The sequence below is a fragment of the Ambystoma mexicanum genome, chromosome 6p (genome assembly GCF_040938575.1).
Source record: "Ambystoma mexicanum isolate Mex_15411 chromosome 6p, UKY_AmexF1_1, whole genome shotgun sequence".
Lineage (NCBI taxonomy): Eukaryota > Metazoa > Chordata > Amphibia > Caudata > Ambystomatidae > Ambystoma > Ambystoma mexicanum.
This window is the reverse complement of record NC_090935.1, coordinates 1,019,247,904-1,019,262,436: the sequence shown is the minus strand read 5'-3', so window position 1 is coordinate 1,019,262,436 and position 14,533 is coordinate 1,019,247,904.

Below are 14,533 nucleotides of genomic sequence, written 5' to 3'. Positions count from 1 at the left end.
TGTTTAAGAGAGGGATGACCGTGGCTGTTTTGAAAACAGATAAAAAGCAAGCAGAGTCGAGTGAAAGGGTGAAGAGTTCAGCAAAGTAAGAGTCCACTATAGGGACAATAGGCTTCACTAGCTTATGGGGCACAAGAGGTTGTAGCCTTCATCAATAGATAGGGACAGCACTTTGTCAGTATTAGTGTGACTTAACTGGGAGATGAAGGCAGAGGATGATGGTTATTAAGATGGATTTCTAAACTCTGACCTGGTGGGCAGAGATTCAGAAGGCCAGCCTAGTTTCTTGGAACAGGGTAACCTCTGGACAAGCCAGACCAATCAAGGAAGCTATGGCAGGCAGTCAATACTAAGGGCCTCATTACACGGACAGCGGTAAGGGTTTACCGGTACCGTTAAGGCCACCAGTACCGGTAAACCCTTACCGCCTTACTACGAGGTCCCTTTGCGGGTAGGTACTTTAACACCTGCTGTTTAGCAGGCGTTAAAAACCAACCCGCAAAGGGACCAGGGTGCTAATTACGGTACCGCAATTTGCGGCACCATAATTAGCGCCTTCCCCATTCCCATTGAGCCCTATGGGGCAAAAATAGCACCTTGGTCCTCCGCCTACCGTGTAATCAGGCCCTAAGTCTCAGGAGGGGTGAGAGTGACTGAAAGACCTCAATGATCACACAGTGCAAGGACACTTGCAAATTACTCCCAGACTGGTGTTACATCAAAAATATAAACACATTTATTACAAGGCCTTTGTAACTCAGACCATAGCAAAAGAATCACAGCAATACTAAGTAAATCAACACAGCACTATCAATACAATGTATATACAAGACCATTGGGATCTAAAGGGTTAAATGCACGAAATATGTCGACAACCTAGATGGGAAGGAAACGGGCAGTGCAGGTAGTCTTCAGTCCCCTTCGACATCGACAATACACCTTACTAGGAGGCAGTCTAAGCCCTAAGAAGAGGGGAGTCTTGTGCTCAATAGTACATGCAGTGCAAGTGCACGCGGTTGTTCCAATGGGCGCAACAGGGTCTCTCCAAGAGTCTCTAGCAGCTCAGAAAGGTGGATGAGCTGATGAAGAATAAGTTCCCACTATTCAGGGAGGACCTCCACTTGAGGGTAGAGGCAGTTGCAGAGAGCGGGATGGAGTGGCTAGTTCGCACTAGCAGTGGAAAGGAGAGGGACCCCAGGGGCCACTCGTGCGTGAAAAGGGGCTCTGGCGCTAGGGGTCACCGGTTAGTGTTGGATGTACTCACCGGTGCCAGGCGCACTCAGACCCAAACTTTGCCAGTTCAGTCACTTCGCTTACAGGTTTGAACGCAACAAATGGACATTTCTGCGGATTTCAGTTCCTGAGATACAGCGAGGATTCCCAAATGGGACAGTGGTTATTTCTCTGCTCCGGGTCGATGAATCGACATGGTTTCACTACAGCAGGCTTCAGGGGCAAGAGGGTCACAAATGCAGCACTCTTGCAAGGGTTGTTGCTGCGGCAGGGCAAAACAGTAACCGCGTATGCTCCGGTCCGGGTGCACTCGTCTCACTTCAGACCTGGGAATGCCAAGTGTACGAAATTCGGTGTGAGGGTGCTGTGCACAGAGAGCTAGCAGTATTCCAAGTTTCGAGTGCCTCCTTGAAACAGTGGCAGTGACAGAGCAAAGCAACTGGGTAAGCTGTTTAGTCCAGTGGTTGGCCCAGGGACACTTTCCGAGAAAGCTTACTTGCAGGTTTTGATGAAGATACCAATAATAGTTGGTCCCACTATTCCAATGGGTCAAAGTGTCTTCGCAGACCTTCTAGGATGACCAGATGCAGAGAGGTGCCACGGGACGACGGCGGGCTCAAGGTGCCAAACCTTCCAGTGTGTCGCCAGCAGTTCCTCGACTCAGCTTTGTAGTTTCAGGATACTTGGATCCTATCCTTCGTTCAGTGAGAACTCCAGAGATCGACATGGTATGGGTGTTTTAAGCCTCCTCTTATCCAAAGTTCCCTTCATGCCAAAACAGAGAGGACCCAATGGGAGATCTGCTCACAAACACACACTCCATACGTGGACCAATCATGGACCACGGTGGTCCCAGTCATTCACAGCACTCCAGACTCTCTGGCACCCAGGATGTGTATTGGGGACAGACACCCCAGCCCACATCCTGGATGCACACACACAAGGCATGCAGAAGCCCGCGAAACCCTGGTGTTTCACAGGAAACTACATATCCAAATAAGGACTGTCCCGGGTCGACTCGACCTGGGGAAGGGGAAGGAGCAAGATGTCCAAAGGACAGGACAAAGAACCTTGTGGCATGGCCATTTTGGAGCCAGGCCACCTATTCGTGCCAAACGAAGTTAACACGGTTAACATGGCAGGAGAGGAAAGGGTTAAAAATAATGTGAAAAGATAGCTGTCAACAGCCCTGTCCATGACACATTTGCACATCTTCCAAAAAGTACATCAAGAGTATCTAGGGCCTTTGGAAAATGACTACAGACCCAAGTACACTGTACTGGAAGGTACATTGTGTACTTGTTACATGTTGCAGAAAAGTTGCAACATGGGAAAAGGACTAAGGGAAACAAAGTCTCCCAGTACTGACTGTCTTAAGGGCATGTCAGATTCCCCATCAAAAGTGAGTGAAAGCCCAGAGGAGTGCAGTTCTGGCAAGGTCAGTCTATGGTGTCTAAACAACAGAAAAGAGTATGGGAGAGTACACACTAGGGTGTGCATTTCTGTGAGTGTATGGCAACAGGGTGCATGTGCGAATGGTGTGTGAATGTGTGTGTGTTTGTGTTTATTGCTGGGCTCAGGAGCTGATTTTGGGGTTTGGGAGGGGAGGTAGATGGGATGTGTGGGTGGCCAGAGTGGGGCTCTAAAACATCCATGCAATGGCCAACCATGGTAAAGCAGGCCTGCTATATGTTAAATAGTGGCTAGACTGCCATTTTGGTGCATCCAGTCTAGTGTGTTTCGTACTGTGGCATATCTGTTATTTCTTGGCTAGATTTTGTATTTTGATGCAGCCAATTTGGAGATGTTTTGTTATTGTGGCATAGCATTTTGAATTGCAAAGTAAACAGGAATATGTCTTTATGTGTGGGTACTGCCAACTGTTGGTAAAGACAGCCAGGACATATTGTCGTATAGTGTGGTTACTGGCATTATGCACAATGCAAGCATAAGTATGTTCTTATGTGAGAATACTGGCATATATCGGAACAGCTATCATGGAAATGTATGGGCACAGCCAGGATGAAAGTGTTTTAAATTGGCATATACTGTGGGCAAAGGCATAATGGAAATGTGTTGGGGAAATGCTCGTGTCCACTGTTGGTGAACTGCATCTATTACATTTTTAGATTAGAATGACCCTAAAAACCAATTGTGAACTGTCTGGATTTGTATCTAATTTTTCACAGAAAGTGTGCTGTATAATGCACAATTTTAACCCAGTATTCAAAAATATTTCTCGGGGAGGGAGTGAACCCCCAAACCTCTCGACCACTTTTGGTTGGTTTGTGCTCTGTTGCTACACTCGTAAACTCTGCCATATTTCTGGGTAAATTGTTTACACTACTCCAATTAAATAAATTGACCAGCTGCCAATTGGTTAGTGACTAGTGTGTGAATCGTTATGGATGTGTGCGTGCAAGGCTGAGGCCCACCAGTCAAGGGATATTGGAGCATGGACGTTTTCTTACAAGTTTTACTGACATTTTTGGGCAAAGCCAACTTGATGAATGTTATTACATTGAGGAAGGTATAGGGGTTTATAGCACAATGAGATAGGCAAAACAGACATGTTCTTTTTTTGGCATGGCATCTTTTAATCACAGAAGAGTGTGTTTTCACGTTGTTATAGCATGTTTACTGGTGTTAAAGGCAAGGTTTACATGATGACTGTACTTACATGTTGCGTGGAGGTATATGTGCATCCAAACAAGAAAAGTGTTCCTTATTGTAGCTTTGCTTGTTTTACTATCATGTTCAGGCAAATTAATCTTTATGTGTGCTATTACGTGCAAGAGTGGCATTTTGGTGAAGCCAGTCTAGCCATTTTACTGGATATATGTGATAAATCAAGCATGATAAATGTTATTGTGTGGCTAGTCTGGCATTTGCTGCAGCCACTCTAGCCGTTTCTCACTGGGCATCTATGATAAAGCAAGCATGGCAAGTGTTCTTACGTGTCTAGACCGGTCTGCATTGGAGCCAGTTGGGACATGTTTCCTTATTGTGGCATTGAATTTTTAATGGTAAAACCAAATGGAGTATGTTGCTATGAGTGATTACTGGCATGTTTTGGTAGAGCCAGCTTGTGCATGTTTTCTTATAGCATCATCTGATTTTTTTTTTATTTACCAATCCATCCTTCCCATGTGTGCTTGGCATGGCAGGTTTGCAGGAAGAGTACTGCCAGTCCTTTTTGGAATTTGGGTAAGGATGCAGCACTAAAATGGCAATGCAGAAGCCCTCAATTTGAAAATGGAGTTACAAGTTTTCAGTGTCGGTAATCCGGTTTTGTTAACACACTAAACATCTATAGACCATGTATGGTAGGATGTTAACAATGAATTTAAAAATGAAAAATTATACTTTGTTAAAACTGTGAGAGAGCAATACTTGTAATGAGTAGAAATAATAACATGAAATGTTTTGTTCCTCTTGAGTTATGCAAGCACTTTGAAGAGATACAAGACTATGATCAGGTATCATTATTTGCCAAGACCCTATTCAAACCCATTTTAAACTTAGCTCTTGGTTGTGAAGTAAATAAATATCGGATGTCGGGCTGCTTTTAGCAGAAATAATGTAGTCCATGAAACACCAGCAAACAGTACATCACAACACAACACATCCTACTGAGTGGTAACCCTGCAGGTAACTTGTTGAATCAGTAATAAATGCTGAAGGTAACTTCTCAAATCATTGAAGACTGTATTTTGTGTGCAATCAATAGTACGGAAATATGTTCTGTGGTGAAATACTTTCCCTCTCACTTTCTGTCCTGGCTTTCCTCGATCCCTATCACCGCCTTTCCACCCCTGTCCTACCAGAATGTGATTTCGCTTTGTAGTCATGTAGAAATAGAAGGGCGGATTCACATAAAGAGGAGATTTGCATTCATTCACTTCCTGTGGTAATATGGGCCTTGACACACTAATTTTAACGCTAGCTATTACAATTCATTCTTGTATGAAATGTATATCATATTACAGTGATATTGTAACCATTTGTTTTTCATATGGTACTGAGGGACAAGGGCTATGTGATGCCCCTTCCTTCGATGCCAAGAGGTGAAAGGTTGTGTTTCACCACTTCCTGTGATATCAGTTGGGAGCAGGACTGAATTATATCACTTACTGTGATGTCATCAGGGAGGTCAGGGTTTGTGTGATGTCACATCCACTACACCAGGCATTTTGGTGAAATTACATCCCTGTGGTGGAACCTTCCTCCAGCTGTAAAAGAGTTTTCTCCATTATTAATATTATTATTATTGATATTATTATCATGGTATTTATTGAATCTAGACTTAGCTTTGAGAAGCAATGCAGCACTTTACATAGGTGTACAGCAATACAGATACACAAGGGAGTGCTTTACAGAGGTATACAAAAGTATAGATGCATAACAGAGTGCTTTTCAGAGGTAAAACAGAACAGACATACAGCGGGGGTAAGATACAGAGGGCACAGAGGTAAAGATGCAGAGGCAGACAGCGTCTAGCGAGTAAGGTGGCAAAGGGTGATGTGTTTGCCTAGGTGTTGAGGAGGAGAGACTCCTTGAAGACGTGGGTCTTGAGTTCTTTTCTGAATTTTAGGAGAATGGGCGGTGAGCCTCATGCTGATGGGGAGGAGGTTCCATAATCTTGAGATGTGTCCAGAGAAGGCTTGTTATTTGGTCCTTTCCTTTTTACGGTGGCTGATTACAACTCTGCAAGTGTCGTGACTTCTGGTGGTGCACTGTCTGCTGGATGTGCCGAGTTTTCCCACGAGGTAGCGGGCGACTTGAGTCACTCTGTCTACACTAACCTACCACTTTCCCTTTTCAATAGGATCAACAATCTTTTGATACATGGCACTCAGGAGCGAGGCAAAGCCTTTTGTGAATGGGTGTGCCATTTGATTGCTGTTCCCAGGACCGCACCTGTGGATTGGCTTTCATTTGGGGGAGGGTTTTACCTGCCCTCACAAGGGAATAAGAAAAGCACCCTACAAGGCTACAGTCTTACTGGCTGAAGCATGACAAACTGTCTGGGGGAAATACACATATCCCTTCGACAGCTGAACTGGGCTCACATGGCGGGCACATGTGTGATATCAAATGAATGTGGCTGTAATAATTATGAGAAATAACATCCACCATATCCTAACTTAGGTATGGCGTATATTTGAAGATGATTCTATTACCAGGAATATATTCTAATAATTATGGAGTTTTTGCAAAGGAGCACATATCATAAATGCAGCCCCTGTGCTGCAGAGACATGGTTGTCACTTCATCTGTTGAATGGGCAGCTGTGACCTCTGAAGAGCAGATGCTTCAGATCAGGCTACTGATGCAGCAGGGCACAGGTTTACACTATGCCTTTGGCATGGAGCTTATGAAAGTGGAATCTGATGGAATTAGCTGCATCATTTTATTAACTAAAAAAAATCAAAAAAGTCAGGGATTATACACCCTTTACAGATGGCAATTCCTCACATGCCCTGCAGCTGAAATGTTTGAGAATCACCCTTGTAATGCCCAGGCTTACCCTCAAGGCTAGGAAATACTTGGATGCCATCTGCATTAGCATGTTGAGATCCAGATTTAAGTAGCATGTGCATTTTAACGCTCTGTAGACAGATGGTGCAATGCTCATGCTCTGGATTCGTCTCAACCATGGCACAGTTTTTCACTGACCCCATCAGCAGACTGTGAAGGTAGGTAATGGGCTTAACAGTGACTTCTAAGTTCAGCTGCACTGAGTCTACTCCAATACCAATTTCACAGGTGCCAGTCTGGCTTTTATTTCCCTGCCAATATCTGGGACTCCTAGAACTGGTGCACTGCTTAAGCCATCTTTCCAGCACTGGAAAGTGGTTTGGCAGGCAGCGGCCTGCTGATGATCCTGTGGTGTCTTCATTTGGGGTCCCCTGGCAGTTTTGACATTTTGAGGGGATCCAAACTGAGAGAAAATGTTTTTCCTCTCACAAGAACAATCAACCACATGTAGTGGATTCAAAGTTGTCTCTCTTGTCCTATCAGTGCCAAGGCAGAACTGGACCTTACACACGGTTTCCATTCTTAACTCCACTTAGGGACTGCAGACATGATCTGACAAGTGCTCAGATGCCCCAGTCTAATCTAAGTGGGAAGTAACCTTGTATTTTAACTGGCCTTCCACCGGTTCCTGGTTTTGGAATAGGCCATGGCTTTTGCTCTGCCCCTGTTCCCTTTTTCGGATTGGTTTAGGATCACTGTCGAGCTCTTGCTCCTCTGTCTCACCAGACTCGGCATAGTGAGACAGTCCCTCTGTTCCTGGAAAAAGTCAACCTCACCTGAGACTCCAGCTAAAGACAACTCTTCCAGCTCTGGCAGGCCCTTCAGGGCTAAAAATTCCCTGTCTGCCACCTAAAGTTTCTTCTCTACATTCTAAGCCACCCCTGAGATCACTCAATCTGATGCATACTCCATAGCCACCTCACTGGCCACTGAGCCCTCTCTCACAAAACTAGGCACCTTAGGGGACTTCAGGCTGGAACGGGGAGCTACCGGTAAGACCAGTCTCTCACACTCTGCAGAAGAGAAAGCCTCAGTGCCTTGGCAGTCAAGCGCTTTCCCCTGTGCTTCTCTCAGAGCTCACGCTCTAAAGAGTGACTCAACTAGGTTGGGATCAGAGACATCATTAGCTAAAAGACACTCTACTGAAATTGAGTCTTTGACTGCAACACAGTGGAGGGAGGTGTTACCCCTCCAACTAACCTTGACCATTGTCAAGTCACAGTAACTTCACCCATCAAACTCTCTTACCAGTTGGTTTGGTCCTAGAATGGACTCCCTTTTCGTCACCAATTGTGGCCTGTCAGCTGTGATACTCGCAAGTGCAATACACAAGACGGGAGCCTTTGTCCCATTCACTGGCTCCCAGTCCAGAAATATATTGGCAGGACCTGGGCCCCCTCAACAGACCCGGTACCATTCCCACTCAGCATGAGGGAACATTCAGCTACTCCTTTGCATAGTGGTACTTTATTTGCTGAAATGCCAATGTTAATTAATGCCTCCACTTCCAGGCATCCAACAGTTAGTTATCATGACCTGTTGGGGTCTACCCTTGTGAGCCGGATGGCCCTTTCTATGTGCCATCTCCACACACAGAAAGACATCTCTGGGCATTGAGAGTGTGGGTGCTTCAGTGTTAGAGAGGCCCTCAATATTCCTATCTGTCAGGGCTGACCAACCATAAGACTGGCATTCCCTTCATGTTTCTGTGGACCTTTCTGAGCAGAAGGGTCAGAATCTTTATCCTTTCCCTCCCTGTTTTTTTTCAATTGATTCCCCTCTCATTTGGCTTAGATGTGGTAGCCTGGACCTTTTTATGGGCTTGAGTACTCACATACCTATCAACAGTTTTAGCAAGGTGTCTAGGTTCTGTGATTCTCTTGTTCACTAAATGCTGATGTAACTCCATACTACAATTTTCAAGGATACTCTTAAATTCAATCAAATTAAACATGTTCTCAAAAGTGTCCATTTGGATACCTGTCACCCATCACCAGTCAGATATTTCAAGGAATGATGCACAAACACGTCAAAGGTTTGACTTCCTTTCTTTTTGAGCTCTTTAAAGCTCCCCTGGTATTGTTCTGGGGTCTTGCAAAACTTCCTAAGGACGTACACGTTCATCTTGGAATAGATTAACCAGTCCTCATAAGCAAATTGAATGATTGCATCATTTCCTGCTGCTAGTGGTCAACTCATATGGGCTGATCCAGACAACTCCTTATCTACCTTCTAAAGGTGAAATGTTAGCTCCAGCTTTAGTAGCCAGTCGAAAATATGTCTGCCTCCCCATAAGGTTGGACCCAGTCCTTGGTGATGTGGCACCTAGGCTTTACTTGTGAGCCACTACTGGAGGTACTTCCCTCCAGGATATAATCTTGCATTTCCACAGATTCTGCAGCTTAAGTCTGCAAAGCTCCAGCATGACCACATCCCTTAGTTTCAGTTCAGCTAAAGCTGATGCAGCCTTTTTTCCCTTTCATCCCTCAGTTTCTTCTCTGCTAGATCAGCATTTGCCATTTGATTTGCCTTCAGTCCCAGTGCCTCCAGTCCTCCAAGGTCGACCTCCTTCCCTTTGAAGTCATTCATTTTTACTTAGGTCCCTTTCAGTGTGACTCGCTCAGGATCTACTTGGGATCTGGCTGAGGCCTGAGGCCGGTGGGACGTTTAGGAAACTGCGCTACCCTTTATCTGGGCGTAAGGTTGAGAGGCATCACTGTCACCTTCCTTATTCTCTTCCACCCCCCCAGATTGATGGGTAACTGAGGTGGGGGCAAAGTGTTGCTACTTGCTTCCTGCGTACCCTCTCTCCCCCCAGCTTCCTCAAAAGCTAGGAGGCTTTTCAACAGTTCAGTTTTCCTAACCTTAATGCCACATGGAAGTCCTATTGTTTGTCATAGCTCATGCAACTCACCTACTGTCTATGTGGATGCAGAGCTCAAATCAAATTCCATGGTAGTAATAAACAAATCATCAAAAACACAACTGTCATTGTGCAAAAGAATCAATGCAACTGCTAATTCAGCAATACAATAATTTAATAATGTCCATGTATAAATTATCAAATCATGAATGTGTAGCCTATTTATTCAAGTACACAAACCTATCTGTGTGTAATAAAACCATAATCAACAACAATCAGAGTGAGAAAAAGATTAAAAATCACAAATTCACAATTTACTATCGCACTGCATTCATACTCATTCATTCTGTCATAAAGTGCTTGGTGCTTTCTGACATCAATATAACATTAATCAGAGCTAGAGCCTTATGGCATCATAATCATCTTGTTATTCTAGCCAAACGGTCTCTGCACTGATATACACAATTATATCAATCACATCACATTCCAATCGTAGCCCGCCCCAACATGTTTTGTTCCTCTTTGGCTGTGTGATGAATCACAGGAACTTCTTCAGGGGCTCATCTGAAAATCTGTCACACAGTAGGATACTTTCAATATTGCACCTATATTATCTTACATCCACCATCAAAGAATTCACAAACATTACTTATTCAGTCTGGTCATGTCACAGACTCATATGTTCCTGTCTTCTACACAGGATATTTGCTTGTCAGCAAGTGCCACAGCACTATTTAGCACACTCTCTGTGAGAGAAGTGCGGAAACCGTAAAGGTGGGAAAAGCCAAGAGAGGAAGAAAGAGAAGCCAATGGGAGCTGCAGCCTGAAGCCGGTGAGTGCAGAAGAGTAACCCTCATACTGGGACGCTCCGCAAACCGGCAATAAGTCTTTCATGAATAACGAACATTACAGAAACTGTTATAAACACTTTTAAATACTGAAAAAAGTGTTTGCAAACTTGAACAAACTGAAAGCATTACTAAACCTGTGAGGAATGAAATTAAGTAAAAAGGATGTTTGAACAAGTCATTTTGAATGCTACACAGAAAGAAAGCAGATGATGAGCATATTTTGAATGGAATAAAAGCAACGTTGTGCAAGGGGCGAGTGCCACAGAATAAATCGACTGAAATACAAGTATTGGCAAAGCAAGTAAAATCCCAAGAAGGGTATGAGGAGAGCATTGGCCCAAGTCAAGTAGTCAACGAACTGCAGGTTAGAAAGAGACCTGTATTGGCAGGAGCCAGAGAAGTATCAAGAGCACAACTAAGTGAATGGAGGACAAGCTAGCCGCGATAAGGTGTTGGAAGGAAGTAAATGTGATGCAAGCATTCTTTTTCACTGTTATGGGAAAACAGTGACAGTGGTTGATGAAGCAGCTGAAAAGGGGTGTTAGTTGCGTGACCTGTGATGCGTAGACCATGTGGTCTGTCAACTGTGTCTAGACTGAGAGGACCCCTGCATGAAAGTGATACTGATCAATCACAGCCAGGAAAGGTACATAAGTTGTGTGAACTGTGATGGGTGGATTGTGTCATCAGTCAACAACGGCTAGACTGAGTGCTCTACAACAAAGATTAGCTTAAAGGAGAAGGCAAGAGTGTTGATGTGAAGACGAGCAAGTTAAGGAACATGTACAGAAAGATACTTGTATGATTACAAATGTGAATTGGCGAACTAGGGATAGTAACCCTGGTATGAATGTTGGGAAGGAGCCCAATCGTTTGTGAAATGTTTTGTTTTTAACTGTGGAATTGTCTTGAACTTGGGGAACAGAACCCTGAGACCTTGTGGAACTGTTTTGAACTTGGGGAAGGGAACCCCGAGAGTCTTTGTGGATCTCTATTGAACTTGGGGAAGGGGAGGTGGAAAGTAAGCCAGGTGCTGGAAAGCTCAGACCTTTAGTTGAAACACTATTTCTTTTATTATTTCCATCCCTACACATTGTTTAGCTTTAGTTGTAAGGGCAAGTATATATTTTGTACACAGACAGACTTTTAAGTTGAACTTCCTGCCTCAGACTGTCCTTAGTTTCGTTAGGTAGGGATATCCCATTTTAGCATAGGGCAGGTTAGGCTTTCAACCATCCTCACATTCAAGTTAATACATCCTTTCTGTTTGAATTTTAAATCTGTTGAATGTGTCTTGCTTCATGATGCCTTCACAGTCACTGGATGGCTTGATGGTGTCAACCCAGGCTTCTTGGTGCTGTTTGTACCATTTGACATGATTTGGGTGCACTGGTCTCATTGTTCCAGGTGGCGAGCAATGTCGAGCAGGGGTCAAACGAAGTACATAAAAAATTGCCTATCAAGCAATGATTTAAAAAAATCAATGTGTCAGCTTCAGCCTGTGCACTGCATAAAAAAAGACCCGAAGAAATGTCCAAGGTTAGCAGCCCACCTATAACAAGAAGATGTATACAAATTAAAAGAGAGGTACAAAAATACATCTTTTCAATTACATGGAAGAATCCAGCAATCTGTTAAACTCTAAAACAGTCCAATCTGGAATGAAAAGCACAACAGTTTATAGGGAAGTAAAATTGAATTGGGCCTGTATTCTATAAGTTTATTTTCTTTCAGGACAAAGAATCAGTTTTCAAATATTAAACTTAAACAGTATAACATGTAAAGATTCGCCAGGATACTGATTGAAAAGAAAATGCTATGTTGCACTGTTTAAAATTGCACTGTTTAAAATCGCAAACACAGCGGTAAAATGTGGGGAATAAAATGACTTTTTAAAGGCTGCATTTGTGTGTAAGGCTAGCAACATGGCCTGGACAGCCAAATGACATACCTTTCGCAACAACTACAGGTGAAGGGATGGCTTGCTCCAAAGAAATGAACTCAAGCATGGAGGATGGTCCATAAAACTGTTGACACTCTCTGGAATTCACCAAAGGACCACATTTCATTTTTTCATTCTCAAATAGGAAGACAAGTGCCTTATAAATACACTGAATTTATTCTGGCATTGACCTGCTTTTGAAATAATCTTATCTCCCCATCTGCTTGTTCTTCCATGGAGAAGGACAATGGGCCTCATTCCGAGTATGGGGGTAAGGGATAGCGGCCACCGGTAACGAGACCGGTGGCGGTGATCCCTTACCGCCATACTCCGAGTTCCCTTTGCGCCCTCGCCCTTAACGCCTGCTTTGAGCAGGTGTTAAAGTCGAGGGCGCAAAGGGGCCTCCAAGCCAATAATGGTGACTGTAATGAACGGTCACCGTTATTTGCATCTTCCCCATTCCCATTGAGCCCTATGGGGGCTCATTTGGGAATGGGGAAGAGCCTTGGTGAATGGGGAATTACCGCCCCGCCAACCTTGGAATGGGGCGGTAATTCCGCCATCCACCAAGGCGCTGCCGGTCCGGGTACGGCGTCAACCAAGGCGTTAATAGCGCCATTGGTTAGCGCCGTACTCGGAATGAGGCCCAATCTCACCTTAGGGAGCTTTGAGTGTGGCTCAAGAGATAGAAAGTGGTTGTAATCATTCAATGGTGTAGAACTATAAAACATGTTGCTATGACAAACAAACTCAAAGAACTTGTGCCATGGCAGCCAACATTCTCAGCAGTCAAAAATCACCAGCTCTCAGCTTCAAAGGAACCAACAGTGTATGGTACAAGATGTTCTGTTATCAGACAGAGGACCTGGAGATGCCATTTATTATGTGTTACATAAGAAAGAAATGGCCTTTTACAAATTAAAATGGACTCACAGTTTCACTTGTAACTTTTTAAGGAAATGTCATAGAGATTGAATTGGTATTTCTAGTTCATTAATGTGTTAAAGTATACATTTCTCATTTTCAATGGTCATCTTATAGGCTGGAAAATAGGTAGCAATTAATCATACTTTCCCAATATTATTGAATGATTTAGTTATGATAACAATACTCTGCTTGGTGATTTTATCAGGACAAGACTTCAATTGCCTTATTTTGCTTTGTTTACATACCGTGAGATATCCCTCCCTTCGTCTAACATAATACTTCTTCTTTGTTTGATCATTTTACACAGAGGAGGAGTGAGGAGATCTCCCAGTATACCAATAATAGGACCTATTATTTCAAATATATAATTTCAGTAGGGACCATAACATGGCCTTGCAACTACACAGCAGACAACCACAAGAGGCAGGTGCTTTACACAGGGGGATTATTGTATTCTTCCAAATGCCTCATTGCTTCCCAGAGGCATTCTAGTGACATAATATGCCCAACCCCTCTAGAGAACTAGGAGCTGTGAGGTGTTAAACATCCCGCCTCCCACATATTTATGATCAGGACGTAGAGCATTCCTTATCAGATATAGGTGATTTCCATCCCTTAATAGTGAGAAGGGGTAGGGTGTCCCATTCAGCATGTCAGGAATGGACAGGAGGGGAAATTAAAGGATAGTTCCGGGACTTTTTTTTTATTGTCCCTAGGGTTCGGCCATGTGTTTTTAAGCATAAATCGGTAGATCGTAGAAAACTTTCCTATGGACCTTACCCGACTTTTGTCCATTAACGCACTCAAAATCAGCCGCCATTTTGTGATAATCCTACATTTCCCCCCATCGACCTGGCTCACCTGCGTTTGCGGCACTAAATCATATCCCCCGCCCCTGAGCCTGACATCAGCAGACGCGTACCGCCCATTTCCCAACGCCAAAGCACGTCTCGTGTCAACAATCGCTGCGCCTCAGCTAATGAAGTGTCGCCATGGAAATGGCAGGACGCCTCTTTCCTGAATAAGTATAAACACACCGTTTCACAACACACAGCAGCAGATTTTCGATTCCATTCCTCTCTCTGTGTTACTTTGAGTATTCTGTGACTCGTTTCTGTGCTCTGGTCAGCTACCTTCGCCGCTTCTAGGCCTTGTGAACACCTGTACCATCTCTGT